This window comes from Moschus berezovskii, chromosome 6 (assembly GCF_049115385.1).
Source record: "Moschus berezovskii isolate FMDL1 chromosome 6, NW_MosBer_1.0, whole genome shotgun sequence".
NCBI classification, from domain to species: domain Eukaryota; kingdom Metazoa; phylum Chordata; class Mammalia; order Artiodactyla; family Moschidae; genus Moschus; species Moschus berezovskii.
The window spans coordinates 3,068,195-3,086,404 of NC_142465.1; the positions used below are offsets into that span (position 1 = coordinate 3,068,195).

The 18,210-nt window shown below is 49.9% G+C and overlaps 1 long non-coding RNA gene across 2 annotated transcripts; it reads left to right on the forward strand.

Annotated features, from left to right (window-relative positions):
* Positions 1-219: 219 nt before the first annotated feature.
* LOC129538202 (uncharacterized) lies at positions 220-17,231 on the forward strand. Of its 2 annotated transcripts, XR_008682184.2 has the most exons (4): positions 220-348; positions 13,381-13,487; positions 16,517-16,618; positions 17,089-17,231. It is a non-coding gene; the product is annotated as an uncharacterized LOC129538202 (long non-coding RNA). The 2 variants fall into 2 exon arrangements; XR_016037541.1 differs by having other exon boundaries at positions 16,517-17,231.
* Positions 17,232-18,210: the final 979 nt, after the last annotated feature.

Genomic DNA, 18,210 nt, shown 5'->3' on the forward strand with positions numbered 1-18,210 from the left:
TGTGGTTACATGACCTGGACCTGGCCAATCGGTGTGTTCCATCCTCCCTGGCCACCGTGATTGGCTCAGGGCTGGGGCGGTGACCAATCAGGGCCCAGGGCCGGGCCTCACGCTGGAATCAAGGGAAGAGGCGCTCTGGTTGGCCGGAAGGGGTGGGGCCAGGAGAGGTCAGGCTACAGCAGTGGGAGAGGCGTTAAGGAAGCCTGCGGCGGTTGGCAGCTTTCCCGCGCCCGTCAGGGCAGAGCCGCCGGCAGGAGAAGGAGGCCGCTGCTGGGCCCCGGGTTGAGAGCGCCGTTTCCTGCTGTGGTCCCCGAGCTCCACCTGAGACCGGAGGGAAGCCGTCTGCCCGTGAGTCCTCTCCCGCTTGTCTGTCAGCTTGTTTGAACCACGCTGGGTTTTCTGTCAGTGGAGACCGTGGAAATGCACCTGTGTGGGTTTTGGCTGGCTTCAGGGAAGAAATGCCAGATGACGCTGGGAGACTCCAGTTTAATCTGGATTCAGGTCCTATCTCTTGAAAGTGACGTGAAAGTCCCTCAGTCGTGTCCGACTCTTGGCGACCCCATGGGCTGTACAGTCCATGGTCCTCCAGGCCAGAATACTGGAGCGGGTAGCCTTTCCCTTCTCCAGGGCATCTTCCCAGGCCAGGGATTGAACCCAGGTTAGCTGAGCCACAAGAGAAGTGCAAGAATACTGGAGTGGGTAGCCGGTCCCTTCTGTAGCGGATCAGCATTCCCGACCCAGGAATCAAACTGGGGTCTCCTGCATGGCAGGAGGATTCTTTACCAGCTGAACTATCAGGGAAGCCCAGTATCTCTTAAGGCCAGCTATTAATTGTAGGATTATCCTAATTAGTCTTCATGGGATTAAGGTAGCAACCTGCTAAGGTAGCAATCGATGTCCTTTTTCTAGAGGACAGAACTGGGGCTCAAAGAAGGGGGTGACACAGCTACAGCAAGGAAGTGTGTACCTAAACAAAAGCCCCAGATCCTGCTGTTGGAACTCAGGGAAGCCATATGGTGTGGCTTGTCCATGTGACAGGGGCTAAGGCACCCGGCCCACACTGGATACTGTGGGGACCTGACTTGATGACTGCCTTCTGGCAGCTCTGAGACTCACAAAAGCAATGTGCACTGAAGAGAGGAGGGACACGTCCCTCCATCCACCCCACCACACCCTCCGGGTACTCCCACACCCTGCCCCCTTTTTCTTGCTTTGTGAGGGAATAAGAGTCATGCTCATGTGACCACATTGGCTGTCCACGGTTCACGAGCTACCAGCTGGAGCTGCTACAGGAGAGGCCAAGAGCCTTTGCCCCTGAGTACCTCTCTTTCCTTTGCACCGTGGGGGCCCTCCTCCTCACCTGCACACCGGAGGCCTTTTCTGAGACATTCAGGGACCCTCCTTTAGTTTGCAACAGGTTGCATCCATCGCTGTCCTTTGAAACTCAGCTCATGAGCTCCGTTGTCTGCATCGCGGCCCACCTTGCTGCCAGGGGAGGGATAGAGTGACAGTGAATCCAAAGATCAGACCTGATAGGCGGGAATCTGTGTATAAAGGACCTGATTAATCGCACTGTAGAGGCTGTAGTAGGCTCCAGGGATCTGTAACCAGGGCTTGGGCCAAAGTGACTCCACAGCTGTTTTAATGCCTGGGGAGGGTTCTGGCTATAGTGGGGATGGGGTGAGTCTCCTGAGGTTCTGAAGGCCCACTGTGTGCAGGTTCATGGCGCACAGAGAAGAGAAGGCGGAGTCCTTCCCTGCAGGTGGTCACAGCTCATGGGTGAGCCAGACAGGCAGGCAGGACAAGGTAGCACCTGAGCTGCCTTCATGAGTGAATGGTGTGGGGCAAAGGAAGAGAACCAGGTCTGTTCCCTTATGTGGTGCCCAAGGCGGGTTGTCACCAGACTAAACACTTCCTATGGTGACAACCATCACTGCTGCCTGCAAAGGGTTTATATTGGTGTGCGTCTTCATCTGAGTGGTCAGGCCGTCTCTAAACTACACTGGCCATGGGCATTGCCTGTCTTTGGAACTTGACATGTTTCGTCTCTTCCTTACTGAACATTCATTTCCAAGAGGGTTTTGGGGCCACAGGGATGTTGGATTATTTTCTAGCTTTGTCTCGTGAGAAATGCTTTTCTGGTTGTTGGTGTGGTTTGTTTTTCCAGCTCTCTTTCTTGGCTTATCTTGTGAATTTGTTTCTGCCAGAGGAAGAGCTCAGAATTTGCCTTCTGGCTGAGATGTGACACTTACAACAGCAACGTCTACCTGGATATTATGACCACACTTGCCAAAAGGGCTTTGTTTTGCAGAAGACATCTTGAAAGTACCTACACTGTCCTTTCAGATGCCCAAAGGCTATTTGAAGTAAAATAAAATTAAAAAAACAAGAATTCTCAAGTTTAGTCTTATAGTATGTGGGGAGTCAGAAAAATCCCCTGCAGGAGGGAAACATTACCCACTCCAGTATTCTGGCCTAGAGAATTCCATGGAGTGTATAGTCCATGGGGTCGCAAGGAATCAGACAAAATCTGATGACTGAACAACAACAGCAGTGAAGCTTCACCATTTGTCAAACAGAGACAACAACAGTATTTACACGACTGTGTGCATGTTCAGTTGCTCATTCGTGTCCAACTCTTTGCAGCCCTGTGAACTCTAGCCCCTAAGATCCTCTGTCCGTGGAATTTTTCAGGCAGGAATACTGAAATGGGTTGCCATTTCCTCCTCCAGGGGATCTTTCCAACCCAGGGAGCGAACCCAGGTCTCCTGCATCTGCTACATTGGCTGGCGGGTTCTTTTCTGCTGAACCACCTGGGAAAGAAGGCATTACATCACTGGGTTATCCAGAGTGATACCGCACACAATACTGGGTGCCCTGGGCCGGGAACCCAGTGGAGGGGGCAGTGGCGGGTCTGGACAAAACGTGCCCATAACTTCGTGTATAGGACGGATGGAGGCTGAGCCTGGCCTATTGGCTGTGACCACAGGTGACCCACTTGCCCCCTACTCTCTGCCAGGCACCGTGGGCCCAAAGGGACTCGGCTTAAAAATTGCTTGCCCAGCCACCCACAAGAGGGACCCTGGTTGTCAAATGAGGATCTGACACCTTGATCCAAAAGACGGCCCCCGAAGTCAGTTTCACACATGAGGGTCCAGGAGGGGTGTCATGTCAGAGACCCCTGGGACAGCAGACAGGATAGAAATGGTGGGGGAAAGTCCTGGAGGCAGGTGGCCCAGGCCTTCCTTCTGCAGGAGCACCTCATCCACCCACCCCCCACTCTTCTGTCCCTCCGATGGCGTTGGGGTCAGCGGCCAGGTTTTCTGGGAAATGGACAAGAGCAGCTTGTGGGCCAACATGTTTCCTTGTAACTGAAACCCATCAACATTTTTCAAGTCCAACCTCAAAGCCAGGGCATTATTTATGTCCACTCCGAGAAGGCCACACAGGAAAATCCCGGCTGTGTACTGGGGATGACGGAGGCCTGCACTGGCCTGATGTTGAACTTGACTCCGTCTTTGGCAGAATTGTTAAGGCCTCAGACACATGAACCTTACAAGGTCAATTTGCTTTCAAGCTGCCGTTCAGGGCTCGCCACCGCACCCCAGGGCTGGCGGGCTGTAGTTTCTCCTCGTTCCTCCCCGGAGCTGGTGTGGGCCACGGCGGCATCTGTTTCCTGTCTTTGTGGATGTTGTTTTTTGAAAAGAGAGCGAGGAGCTGCCTGCTGGAGGATGGTAGCCGCCTCCACACCAGACTCCAGGACCCACGGTCAGGCGGTGAGGGTACCTGAGCTCCCAGGGAGGCTCAGACCCTGCCTAGCCCCTCTGAGGCCACGTGTGCGGGTCCAGACCCAGACTGACCACTTCCTGGGGGCTCAGCAGCCTCAGGCACATGGCTTCCACCCTGGGAACCTCAGTTTTTCCATCTGTAGAATGGAGGTGATGGCACGTCCTCCCTGCCAGGGGACATGGGACAGGGGAGAGGGACGTGTTTCTTGCAGTTTCCAGCTGAGGCCTTGTGGGCATGAGCTGGTGTCCAAGACGGTTCCCCGACTTGGCTAAGTGTGGTGATGAGCATGGAGTTGGGGGCGGGGGCCCGTCCTCATAGCCTGGACAGTGGGGTGGGGGTTCTAGACTTTGAGGCACCTCAAGTCTAATTTTGACAACTCCGCATGTAAGGACAGTGCAGCAGCAGGTGTTCTCGGGGACTTTCAGCCTGGACACAAACCCCCATCCCGACCCGGCTTGTGGTGCAGGGTCAGATCCCTTTACCGAGAGAAGGAACAGAGGCTCTGAGAGGTGGGGCAAGGAGACCAAGGCCACTGGGCCCGGCAGGGGCAGAACCAGCACTTGAAATTGGATGCTGCACCCTCGTGTCAGTCTCTTTGCCCTGAACCATGAGAACTGGACTATAGAGCAGGCTGAGCACCAAAGAATTGATACTTTTGAACTGTGGTGTTGGAGAAGACTCTTGAAAGTCCCTTGGACTGCAAGGACATCAAACCAGTCCATCCTAAAGGAAATCAACCCTGAAAATTATTCATTGGAAGGAATGATGCTGAAGCTTAAGCTCCAGTACTTTGACCAACTGATGTGAAGAGCTGACTCATTGGAAAAGACCCTGATGCTGGGAAAGATTGAGGGCAGGAGGAGAAGGGGCCATCAGAGGAAGAGATGGTTGGATGGCATCACTGACTCCATGGGCATGAGTTTGAGTAAGCTCTGGGAGATGGTGAAGGACAGGGAAGCCTGGTGTGCTGCAGTCCATGGGGTCTCAAAGAGTCGGACGTGACTTAGTGACTAAACAACAACAAAACGTGGTCTTCAGCCCCCATCTCACTCGTACCCCCAGGCTTAGTGCCTATGCCATGAGCCTGTCCTACAATGAGGTGTCAGGGGCCATTGTCTAGTCCCGAAGCTATTCATATCTCTATTCATAATTCCACCATTACACATGCATTTCTTTGCCCGTAAAGCTTTTATGTCTCTTGAGTCTTAAGTGCTGAGGCTTTTATACACCCCACCTGGTTTCCTCTGGGCCTCTCTTGGTTTCGTGGAAGTGTACTTGTTATAAACAGGAGAAGGAAATGGCAAAGTTATAAAGTGAATTCTAGACATGTTTAAAGAGTCTTGTCTTTAAAGTTCCCCAAGGTCGGCTCTGCCCAGGTCCCAGGTATTTGGGCTGAAATCTGTGCCCCTCGGGTTGCGGTTCTGACGTCCTCCCGTGTCTCTTGGCCGGTAGTTCTGTTTCATGGGGAATTCTGCCGGCAGGGTGTTAACCCTTTGGTACATGAATCAGGCCACTGTGGGAGTATTTACACTGCGGAAATTGGCAAATGATGCAGCTACAGTTCAGGGTTGGTTTTTCTTCCTGGAGAGCAGGGGGTTGGGCAAGGGGATGCATACGTTATCAGCATGCCCCTGCTCTGTGCCCACGTGTCTCCCTTTCCGGAAGAGGTCAAGTGTCTTCAAACGTGTCTGTTGTATTTTTGCTTCTCGTTATGACACTTTTTAATTTCTGCATGTTCTGTTTGGTTCTTTCGCAAGTTGGCTGTGTCATTTTCTTTAATGGTTTCCTGTCTTTGCAGGACCTTTCTATCTTGAGGTTTATTTCTCTAAGCGAGGTGAGCTTAGCTGATTTCTTAGATTTATTATCCATCTAATCATCTCAGAAGTGAAGTCGCTCCCAAAGCTGAGGGGGTCACTTCTGCTGGTTCTCCTCCGGCTGGCTTTCATCCTGATAGGCCTGGCGCTCTTCCCCACTGGCCACCACCCTTCCATAACCCACGGAGCAGTTCCCAAGCCTGGGAAGAAGGTGCCCTTATCCAGAAAGACTTTGCACTTGCATTCTCCACTCATCTGAGGCGTCATGGATAGGATCCCCTTGAACCAAGGTCACAGGCTGATGTGCCTGCACCCACTGGGGTCTTCACCTGCTTCTTCCCCTGCTCGGCACCAGCACCACCTTCCTTGTAATTCCCGTGGTTGGAGGAGGGAAGCCCTTTCTGGGTCACCTGAAAGTGTCGTCTTCTGGGAGTCTGGCTCCATGGGGAGGGAGGGGTCTTCTGTTAGATCCCTCATCTTGGGCAGTTGCTCCTCTGGGTCTTCTCAGGTATTCAGCAACTTTAAGGCGTGACACTTTTTTTTTTTTTTAATAATTGTTTACCATGAGAGGGTGGATCTGAGTAACCTACCCACCCATCATCAAAGCAGGCCTGTGAATGAATACATGTCTTTTATTCCTTCAACAAGCCAGGCCTTGGGAGCCAGACCCTATGCCAAGAGCTGAGGGGTAAATCCGCCCCAGCCAGTCCTGCAGCTCCAGTTAACTCAGAGACCACGTTCTGGGTCCGGGCTCACTGGAGACAGTCGAGGGTACCATGTCCAGGTTGTGTAGAAGGCATGCTTAGGCCAGCACCCATGTGACCGTGCCTGAGTGACCACAGCCGCTCCTCCAGGGTGGTGCAGATGTGGTCAGCAGGAACCATGGTGCAGAAATGCCTCCCTGCAGATACTTGCCCAGGGACTGAGCCCTTTCTTGTCCCCTCCAGGAGCTGTCCAGGTGGCAGGCGGGCGTGAGCAAGCCAGGGTCGGCCCCCTGTGGCAGTCAAGCCTGCCTCCTCATCCAAGAGTATTAAAGTGAACCCGAGGATGCTGCCAGAAGTCAAGGAAGGACTGCGGGAACATCCTCTGCCAGCACACAGTAGGAGCTCAGCAGGACTGTCCCCCACCCCCCCCACCCCCCCGGATCACTCAGCAAATATCATAAAGCCACGCTCCCATGAGATGACACGTTCAAGTGACCCAGAAATGGCCCCTGTCTTCCCAATTCGGGAACTACAAGGAGGCTGGTCCTGGCGCCAATCAGGGGATGGGGCCCAGCCCGTGCCAGATGCTCTTCCTCCCAGGAGGCACGTCTGTCACCTAAGCAGACAGACCCAGCCTGGAACAGGCCTGCCAACTCACATGCATGTGGGACCCTGGTGCCAACAGGAAGAGCAGGCAGGCCCCAGGCCTGCCAAGAATGCAGCCAGTCATTAGGGACTGACCAGGCATCACGTGCCTTGAACACATTCGAGGAGAACACGATCCCTCCCACAGAGCAGCCCTGGCATCAGAGGCTCTCCGAGAGGTGGTGTTATCCTTGGAGCTGAGGAAGCCGAGGGCACAGAGAAGGGGAGGTTGACCAGGCCCCTGTGGTGGTCAGAAGTCCGGCCCAGGCTTCCCACCGGGGCTCCAGGGCTTCCTGGCCTGGCGGTGCTCAGGAGGCGTCCTGTGTGTCCCTGCCGTGTACACACGCTCCCCGCAGCTCCTGCTGGACCATGAGCCGAGGAGGGGTACACACAGGATGCCATGGAGGCGCCCCCACCACCCTCGGGTCTGAGCACTTGGCACCCCCTAATTCCCTGATGGCAGTGATGGGGCCCTCTGGGGTGGGCAGCAGCCGTGGGCTCAGGGTGGGCTGGGGAGGTGTGCTGCCTGGGAGCCCTCTGGGGGCAGCTAGGGACCCCATTTCGGCCTCGCTGAGGCCAACCTTCCAACAAGCTCGGAGGCTGCCCCTCAGCGGAGACGGGTGACTGTGATGCACAACATGCAGGCTCAGGCAGCCGTGCGGACGCAGAGGGGCCCTTGGCATCCTCGACCGCCAAGAGTCCCCCACAGGGATGGTGTTGCTTGTTCTGTGATTCCCTTTTTCCTTCGAAAAGGAAAGTGTCAGGAGTGACTGTGGTGGGGTTCCTGTGAGTTGAGCCGGAGCGGAGGTTTAACCCCGTCCAGTCTGAGCTGGGCGAGCCTCCTCCTCCACTACCCCACCTTGGATGGCTCAGTCCTGGTCACTCTTCTGGGCCTTCTTGGCTCTTGAGCAGCTTTAAGGTGTGGCATTCGTTTTCTTACTTCTTGTCTTTGTCCAGCCTTTGGTGGCAGTCCATTGCAAGGGCCCTGACCCTGCCGCCTCCCCGAGCCCCTTGGCCCTCCCCACGCCCACGCCAAGCCTCGAGGCCCCTGTGGTTCTGTGTCCTCCAGACTCCCCACCCACAGGGCCAGTCCAGACAGAAGCCACCGTCTGGGGTGTCCGACTGGGGGAGGGGACCTGCATCTCTCGGTTTCTTCCCGCCAGGATCAGGCTGTTGTCAGGCTGGGTGCCAGCGTTTAAAACATCCCATGTGTGTAAGAATGAGGATATCCCATTTGTCCAGTGAGTCCCACGACCCTTTCCTGATCTGGCCAGATGTTTTTCTTGAAGGGACCCTGTCGCTCATGTCAACAGCAGAGCGTGTTTTCCCAGGGATGCCAGCCCAGGCACTGCTTCTTGACCACCGTCGAGAGAAATCTCCACGGACTCGGAGGGATATATTTTGGGTCTTTGCGTGCGGCTGAGCAGAGCACACAGAAATAAACCTGGGCTGCAACAGGAAAGATGGAGTTGGCCATACGGGGCCATCCACGGTCACTCCCAGTGCCCCATGTGGTCAACCCCTCGCCCGGGAGCCCCCAGGCTAGAGGCATTGCTGCCTCTTGGGTCTGGGTGCCCCAGGGCTCCTGGCGTAGGAGAAGCAGCTTCCAGCTTCTTTGCAAAGAGAGTCTGTGCAGGGGTGGTCTTAGCGGCCTCAAGGTCGTGGAGAGGCGGCATAGCCCCAGTCATGGGGTTGGGCGGGGCTGCTGAGAGCACCAAGAACTCCCCACAACTGTGAAGATAGTCACGTGTGGCAAAGATTTGCAGAGGAGCAAAAGGTGGGCTCAGAGAGGCTGAGTCACTCGCCAGAGACAACACAGCAGCAGACCAGGACTCCGACCCAGGTCGCTGAAACCACGGCTCCCTCCTGTGCCCATCTGACCGGCCCCTTGAGGGCAGCAGGAAGATCTGGGCTCCCCTGGCCTGAGCCCCCGTGCCTGCCTCCTCTCATCCGTGTGGGGATGTGTCCATTCCCAAACCATGCGCTGTGTCCCCCACCCCTGGGCCATCATGTCAGGCTCCAGGCCCCCTGCAGGTGAGCCCCACGCCCACCAGCACACCTCTGAGCCTTGCCCATCTGGTCCCTGTGCCCGAGTGTCCTGATCCTAAGTGTGTTCTTGAGGCAGCCCAGGACTGGAGCCCTGCTTCTTCGAAGCTCCCTGCACCAAGCCCAGTGAGGCTCTGCCTTGTGACTTCATGACAAGTGTAGTGGGCTAAGTGGTGGCCCCAAAAGCCATCCATCCTTCTGCAGCCTGCCAAGGCGACCTTATTCTGATGAAAAGTCTTGGCAGATGGAAGTAATTTCCTGACCGCTGCACCAGATCACCCGGGATGCATGTGGACCCTGAATCCAATGACGGGTGTCCTTGGAAGAGAAGAGGGCATGATCTGAGGCACAGAGTCACCCAGGGGAGAAGGTTTATGCAGATGGACACAGAGGTTGGGGTGATGTGGCCACAAGCCCAGGGAGGCCTGGGGTCTCCCAAGGGCTGGACAAGGCCAGAGGGACCCTCCCCTGGAGCCTCTGGAGGGAGCTCAGTCCTGCCCACACCTTGATCACAGGTTTCTGACTCCAGAACTGAGGGAGAATGAATTTGTGTTAAAGTTGTCCAGTCTGTCGTCAGCGGCTGCAGCTGTCCCTGGACACTGAGAGTGAACTTGCCAGCTCCAAGGTGAGAACAGTGGCAGGACCCACCCCCCACCCGCTGACACACAGTTTTGTCATGAGGTTAAATGAGTCAATACACACTGCTGCCTGAATCAGGGACTGACACTTGGATCTCAGCCCCCTTCACCTCCCCTTCATCATCCCTGGCATTGTTGGGGCCCTCATCCACTCGTTCAGTGGACATGCGGTGCTCCTGCCCAGCCCCGATGTGGACAGCGAGGCCAGCGAGCTGGGAAGTTCCGCGCAGGACTCACCCTGCCTGCTGAAGCCGCACGGACATGGTCTGTGCAGTGACATGGAGGCCCGGGAGAGGCTGGATCCTCCGGTCGTGGGAGGCATGGGGGCCTCAGCATCAGAGGTGGAGGGGTGAGCTGGGTTCATCCAGGGGGATGCAGTCCTTCACTCAAAGTGGGGGAAGAACCCCACGTGGCACCCGGTGTCCGGGGGCCTCCCCTTGCCCTGGTGGGTGATGGGCACAGCCATGGATGACCACCGGAAGTCTGCATCTCACTAGGGGCCGAGGCTGGTGCTGAGTGAATCCTCAGTGAGGTTTTCTTCTTAAAAACCATCCTAAGTGACTTCGGCTCCATTGTTTTTTGCTAAAAACCTACAATGATCCCAAGAACTTTGTACACTCCAAGGGTGGTGACAGGACGTGGAGCCCAGCACAGACCCAAGTCAGCCCTACCCTGCGTCCCATGGGCCGGCCACACCATCCCCCTTCTGTGATCTGGCTTTCTTCTGCCAGGACTCCCAGAATGGTGGAAATGCACGTGTGGCCTCAAGCTGAGGGGCCCAGCATGGGATCCAAGCCCCTGGGGGTTCCCTTGGGAAGTCTGGTGGACCATAGTCGCCACTGCTGTCGGGCAGCTCTGTCTCGGGGAATGTCGTTTCTTTGCTTTCTGTTGTGATGGGGCACCCCAGTTATCTCGGGGCAATTGGGAGGTCTGCTGGGGTTACATGCTCCTGCCGTAGATAGGGAAACATTATCGCTGCATTGACGCTGCTCACTCGATACTGGGAATCTGTTCAACAGAAATGGCAAGGGGAACAGAGAAAAACAGAAACAGAAAAATGGAGAGTTGCTGGGTTGCTTCAGGACTTACCTGTGATTAAGAGTGTGTGCAGCCTGCCCGTGAACCCGGGTTCCCACGCCTTCCAGCTACCAGGTGTCAGGCGCTGATTTTAGACCCCCAGCTTCACTAAGGAGTCATTGACAGATACAGTTTGTGTGTATTTCAAGTCTACATTGTGATTGTGATGACTTGATGCCCATAGATGTCGTGGAATGATTGCCCAACACTCGCATCGCCTCACACGGTTAACTCTGTGTGTGTGTGTTTTATGCTGTTCTTATAATCCATGAACACAATATAGATAGCTCTCCATTTTTTTTAGATCTTCTTTAATTTATCTTAGAAGTCTATAGTTTGCTGTAAGTCTTGCACTTGTTTAATTAGATATCTTGATATTTCAGTGCCATTATAAATTCCTAATAGAGATAGAATTGACTTTTCTATATTCACTTGCTAAATCCATTAATTTCAAATCATTCTAATTGTATTTTCTTATGTATACACAATTATGTCTGCAAATAAGTGCTTTTTTCCCCCTTCGCAACTGTGATAACCCTTTTCTTTTTCTTACCTTATTGTACGGACTAGGATCTCCAGTACCGAGTACAATGGTGAACAGAAGTACTGAGAATAAGTATCCTTGTCTCTTTCCCATTATCAGAGGAAAACCTTTCAACCTTTCAGTATTTCACCATCCCATATGATATTAGCTTTTTTATGGATATTTTTATCAAAATATGTAAATTCTTCTCTGTTAGTTTACTAAGAGTTTTTTCTTAGTCATGCACTAAAATTATTACATTAAGTTTTCTTAAGTTTATTTTCTGTAGATTTTGAAACAGGTGATTTTTCTTTTATGTGGTGACTTAACTTTTAAAAAATTTTGTGATTCTAAAACAACACCAACCTAATCTTGATGTATTCTCCTTCTGTTGGATTTTATTTGTTAGTGTTTTATTTAGGATTATTTCATCTATATCCAGAGTCTGTAATGTTACTTTCTTGTACTTCTTCCTTGTTGGTTTTAGTATCAAGGTTATGCTAGTCTTATAAAACAGGGTTGGAGAGTGTTCCTTGTTTATCCCCAGAGTTCCTGTGAGATTACTGTTTCCTTCCCTCGATTTTTGGAAGAATTTATTGGCAAAACCAGTTGGTTTCATTGTGGGGAGGCTTTTAATTTCAGATGTAATGTTTTTCATGCAAATAAAAATTTCTGATTTTGTATGTCTTCTTGGGTCTAGTTGTGTAAAGCCTTTCCCCGCTGCTAGGAATTTATTGAGGCCAGCAGACTCTCCAATTAGTAAGTGAACTGTGGTTCATCATATCTTTTTATCTGCAAGATGTGTTGTCTCCCCTTAGAAAAATCCTTGATACTGGTGATTTGTGCTTTGTCTGTTTTTCTTAATCAGTCTCTCTAGGGGTTTATCAGTTTTGGCAGTCCTTTCAAAGAGCCCACTTTTGGCTTTGTTTTGAAAAAATTCCATATTGCTTTCGGTTTCCTTATTTTCTTCTCCTTTTTTCCCCATCTGCCTTGTGTTTTGTTTGCTTTGCTTTTTTTCTGGTTTCTGCAGCCCATGGGGTCGCTAAGGGTCGGACACGACTGAGCGACTTCATTTTGACTTTTCACTTCATGCATTGGAGAAGGAAACGGCAACCCACTCCAGTATTCTTTCCTGGAGAATACCAGGGACGGGGGAGCCTGGTGGGCTGCTGTCTATGGGGTCGCACAGAATCGGACACGACTGGAGTGACTTAGCAGCAGCAGCAGCAGGGATAGAGGCTTAATTGATTTTTAGCCTTCCTTCTTTCCCAGTATATGTGTGTAAGGCTTTAAGTTACCCTCTAAACACAGTTTGCTGCGTCCCACAAGTTTGAGTAAGCCAGATTTTTATGGAAAATTATTTTCTAATTTTCATTGTGTTTTTTAAAAATGATTATTCATGAAATTCTTCAAGCAGTATGTCATTTAACTTAATGTTTGGGGTTGTTTTTCTAGTGACCCTTGTGTGATTTCTAGCTTAGTTCCATGAAGAGCCCCGTCTTAGTCTTTTGGGGCTACTGTTATAAATACCATAGACTAGCTGAAAAACAACAGAAAGTTGTTTCTTATAGTACTGGAGGCTGGCAAGTCCCAAGAGCACCAGGGGGTGCCACGTCTGGTGAGGCCTGTTTCCTGGTTCCTAGACTGCCTGCTGCTTCTCCCTGTCCTCACAGCATGGGCGCCTGTTCCCTCCTGCCCTGAGCCCTCCCAGAGTGCCTGCCTCCTGGGCTCATCACCGCGTGCGGGGTGCAGTTTGAGGCACATAGACCGTCAGCCCACTGCAGCCCCTAAGTGTACCCCGCATTAGTTCAGTCCTTTGAAAGAGTTTGAGCTTTCCTAATGGCCCAATATATATTCATTTTGTGATATGTTCCTTGGGCCCTTGAAAATAATATGTATCAGTGAGAAAGCAATATTCCGTGTGTATCAGTTAGATCAGGTTTGTGACTCATGTAATTCGGATTCTGGTAGCCACGTTTTGTAAAGCAGAAGTAGGTGAAATTACTTGCAATGTATTTTATTTTAACACACCCAAAATATTATCATTTCAGTGTGTAATCAACATGATAAAACCTAATGAAATATTTCATGTTCTTTTGTTCACGCTAAGTCTTTAAAATCCAGTGTGTGTTTCATGCTTGCAGCACATCTCATCGTAGAGCCAGTCGCAATTCAGGTACTTCATGGCTGCGGGTGACTACGTCCCAGGGAGCCCAGTTCCCTGAGAGATGTGTCTTTAACGTCTTCCACTGTGAGTATGAACTTGGCTGTTACTCCTTTTCTATTTCTGTCAGTTTTATGTATTGATATTTTGAGGTTATGTTATTCGGTACATTCAAATGTGGAATCCTCATGTTCTTGCTGGACTGAACTTGTTTCAGTATGAGAAGCTCCTTTTTAAGGCTAGTGATGCTTCTTACTTTAGACACTATTTGACAGTGATATTGCCACATCAGTTTTCTGTCCTTGTTTGCCTGGGTATCTTTTACCTTCACCTGTCTAAAAGATCTTCCATCTTAACAGGAACCTCTGTGACTAGTGTATAGTTTTCATTGTCATCAATTGATCGTTTTTATCTTTTAATGAGAGTATTTGCTCTATTTATAATGTTGATATTTCAGTGCATAGATACCGTGTTACTGTTTGTTTTCTGTCTGTCTCACCTATTCTGTGTTCTTTTCTCTTGCTTCTTGTAGAAGTGTGAAGTCTTTTTCTAGTTCTGTACTCCTCTGTCAGGTTGTTGGGTGTCCATTCACAGATAGAGCGTGTGTTTTACATTCAAGTCTAACTTAGTACTTTTATTGCCTCCCTGACACGACTGTCTCCTCCTTGTCACTGTTATACTTTAAATTGTTAGATATATTTTTGGCGTTAACATCATGGTTTTGTAGAGTTAATGTTTACCCTCACAGTTACCTCATTGTTGGTCTTTACTTGTTTTTTATATTTCTGTCAGAGACTACTTTTCTTTTTCCCAAAGCGCTGCCTGAATATTTTTTTAGTTCATGTCTGTGCGTGATGAGTTGTCTCATTTCCATTTGCCCTAAAAGTCTTTATTTTGTTTTCACTTTGGAAGAGTGTTTCTGTGGGGTATAGAATTCCAGGTGGGTGGGTGGTTGTTTTTCAGCATTTTACAGATGCCCGTCCATTATCTTCTGACTTCCTTGTTCTTGAAAAGTCAGCTCTCAGTGTTTCTGTGCCATTCAAAGCCACACCTTTTTTCCTCTGAGCTTGAACATTTTCTTCTTGCCTTAGGCACCAGCAGAGCTGCTGAAACCAATGTGTGGTTTTCATTTTTGAGTCAATGGTCTGATTCTTGAACCAACTCTTGCCACTGTCCCTGTCAGTCAGTTCAGTCACTCAGTGTCTGACCCATTGCGACCCCATGGACTGCAGCATGCCAGGCTTCTTTGTCCATCACCAACTCCTGGAGCCTGCTCAAGCTCCTGTCCATCGAGTCGGTAATACCATCCAACCGTCTCATCCTCTGTCGTCCCCTTCTCCTCCTGCCTTCAGTCTTCCCCAGCATCAGGTTCTTTTCCAATGAGTCAGTTCTTCGCATCAGGAGGCCAAAGTATTGGAGCTTCAGCACCAGTCTTTCCAATGAATATTCAGGACTGATTTGCTTTAGGATTGACAGGTTGGATTTCCTTGCAGTCCACAGGGCTCTCAAGAGTCTTCTCCAACACCATAGTTCAGAAGCATTGATTCTTTGGCATTCAGCCTTCTTCATGGGCCAACTCTCACATCCATACATGACTGCTGGCTTTGACCAAATGAACTAGTACTAAATGAGCTCCTACATAGCTTTGGCTAAATGAACCTTTGTCGGCAAAGTAATATCTCTGCTTTTTAATATGCTGTCTAGGTTTTTCATAGCTTTCCTTCCAAGGAGCAAGCATCTTTTAATTTCACCATCTGCAGTAATTTTGGAGCCCAAGAAAATAAAATCTGTCACTGTTTCCATTGTTTCCCCATTTATTTGCCATGAAGTGATGGGGCCGTATGCCATGATCTTCATTTTTTGCATGTTGAGTTTTATGCCAGCTTTTTCACTCTCTTCTTTCACTTTCATTAAGAGACTCTTAAGTTTCAACCCCTGTAGGCATTTCTTATTCCCCTTTCTGTCTTTTCTCCACCATGAGGGTCCCCATTTATAGTTTTTAACAACGTAGTTTAACAATGGGCTCCTTTGATATATTCTATACTTTTTTCCCCATATATATATATATATATATATATATATATATTTTTTTTTTTTTTTTAACCGATCCATCCTTCAGTTCACTGATCCTCTCTTCAGCTACGTCCAATTTGATGTTAAGCCCAGAGACTGAGATCTTAAATTCAGTTCACTGTTATTGTAAAGTTCTAGAATCGCTTTTGATTCTCAGAAATTTTTCCTTTTTTCTAGTGTATTTTTGAACTGGTGACATTTGCATTTGATCCCTGTAGCACACACACACCTCTGATATGCTGATATACATTGATACTTCTGGGTCTGTTTCGGTTCTTTTTCTCTTGCTCGTATTTGTTGTTACACCCTTTTTTGCTTTTTTGGTTGCATGTTGGGCATTCTGTATGGAAAACCCTAGAGGTTCTGGTGATGCTGTCTTCTCCAGAGTTTCCTCTGACGCAGACCTCTAGTGGACACAGAGCTCTCTGTTCACTCAGGGTTTGAGTGACTTGAGGCTAGGGGGTCCTTGTAAGCTCAGTCTCAGCAGCCTTCCCCCACTGTCCCCCCCTGACCCCAGGGAGGAGCGCTCCAGCGTCTCTGTCTGATTTAACATTTTAACCAGTTTATTGAATGACTGTGTGACTTCACTAGAGTCAAGCTAACAGATGGCCTTGGGGTGCCATCAGCCTTTTTCCCAGAGGAACACTCCAAAGCCTGGTGGCCTTGTAGACCTTGCCTTTCTTCCTCACTCTCCCCAGTGGTTCTAGGTCACTTGTCTGTGTGTCGTTTAAGAATCTCTTCATCCACTTTGTTGTTAGGTTTATGTTTAGGAACGTTTCTCAGATGTCCCTGGGTCTTGAGAAGGCAGGCTTGGATTCTGGGTTCTCCCTTGCCGCGTGCCGGCCAGGTCGTGGTGGAGGCTGATGGCCGGTCTGAGTTGTGGTGGTCTGTGTGGTCTTGGGGTCAGCGGACCCCCTCTTCTCTGGGGGAGCAGGGAGATCCTTTGTGTGGAGCCTGGAGAGACTTGACAGGGTCAGTCTTCATTGTCTCGCTCTCTTTTTAACTTGTGTTTGCATTTAGTGACTCATTTAATTGTTTTCTAGAAGTTTCCGACTTCTACCAAGGAGGTAAATGTATATAGGAAGCAGCTCCTGGAAAGAGAAGAAGAACTCGCTGAGCTCAGAGCCGAAAGGAACAACACCAGGGTCAGTAGAGGGATTCTGACGTGTTGACATTTGCCCCACGGCAGTTACCTCTGGGCTCTGTGCTGCTGACTTTAAACTCTGTCTGATTTTCAAGTCATTTTTCACATCGTCCCACTGAGCAGACTGGGGTGGATCAGTTCGTGGTTCTCATACCTTGCTTCAAATTTATGATGAGAGCTAATGTAATTTTATTACATTTGAGGGGGAGTTCTCTTCACTTACATTTTTGTCCATGCTACACTTTGTGTGGGATCTTAGTTCCCCGACCAGGGATTAAAACCCATGACCCCTGCAGAAGTGTGGAGTCTTAACAACTGGGCCACCTGGGAAGTCCACTCTAACTTGAGACTGAACTGGCGGGATTCTGACATGCCTTAGCATGGTTTCGGTTTTAGAGTGAGGCTGAGAGGAGTTACCGGCCCTGAATGCAAGTATGAGGTTGAAGGTGCTCCTTTGGCCCCACCCTGCAGCTGCTGCTGGAGCACCTGGAGTACCTGGTTTCCCGGAATGTGCCATCCCTCCAGATGACCGCGGGCAAGCAGCAGGAGCAGCCCCCAGCCAGCATGACCAGCGAGTTGGAGGTGCTCAGGGCGCTGAAATTTCTTTTTGACCATCACAAGGCCCTGGATGAGAAGGTACCAGCCACCCAACCTCCTGAATTTGTACACTTGCTGCCTTGTTAGGTGGATGATGCATGTATTTATGTAACTAGTTGACTTTTGAGCTTCTTGAATTCTTGTAAATACATTTTTTCTGTAAGAAGTCAGAGTTTTATATGGTTAAAAAGCATTGCCTACGTATATGCTCAGTCATGTCTGTATCTTTGTGACCCTGTGGACTATAGCCCACCATGCTCCTCTCTTCATGGGGCTTCCCAGGCAAGAATACTGGAGTGGGTGGCCATCTTCTACTCCAGGGGATCTTCCCAACCCAGGGATCGAACCTGCCCTCTTGCGTTGGCAGGCGGGTTCTTTACCACTGAGCCACCTGGGAAGCCCCCAGTTAAAAAGTATTAGTTGGCATAAATGTCTCAAGGTTTATTATATTCTGTATATCAATTTGCAGTTAAAAACTGGGCAATATAATTAATTTAGGATAACATTTTGTTCTCTCAAACTTAGAATTTAAAGCTGTTAACAAGCAGATTTTCTTGATGTTAAGATCAATGAGAGCCATTAAAGATAATCTGTTACAGTAGCCATGTATTAGAGTGAGTATAGAATGAGGAGTGCACTAACGTGTATACACACATCAACACACAGTGACTCGACGCCTTGTATTTGAGTTCAGAGAGCGGTTAGGTATAGCACTCGAAAGGTGTCATTTGTTAGAAGAAGAATTAGGTGCTACACATAAAGAGGTAAGTTTGATCAGTCATCGTGTAATTTCAGTTAAAGGTTTGTCATTTGTATCCTTTCGTTTTAAAAATGTATGAAGGCTGTAGTGGTGGGAATCACATGCTATTAATCTTTCTGAATGAGGACCCGCCCACCTGGGGTATTTTAATGACTAGCAAACTAGATTTGTGGCTCAGAGCTGCAGGATCTCTTAAGCACCCCTTTGTCCAGGAGAAGACAAAGTCTGACTCTAAT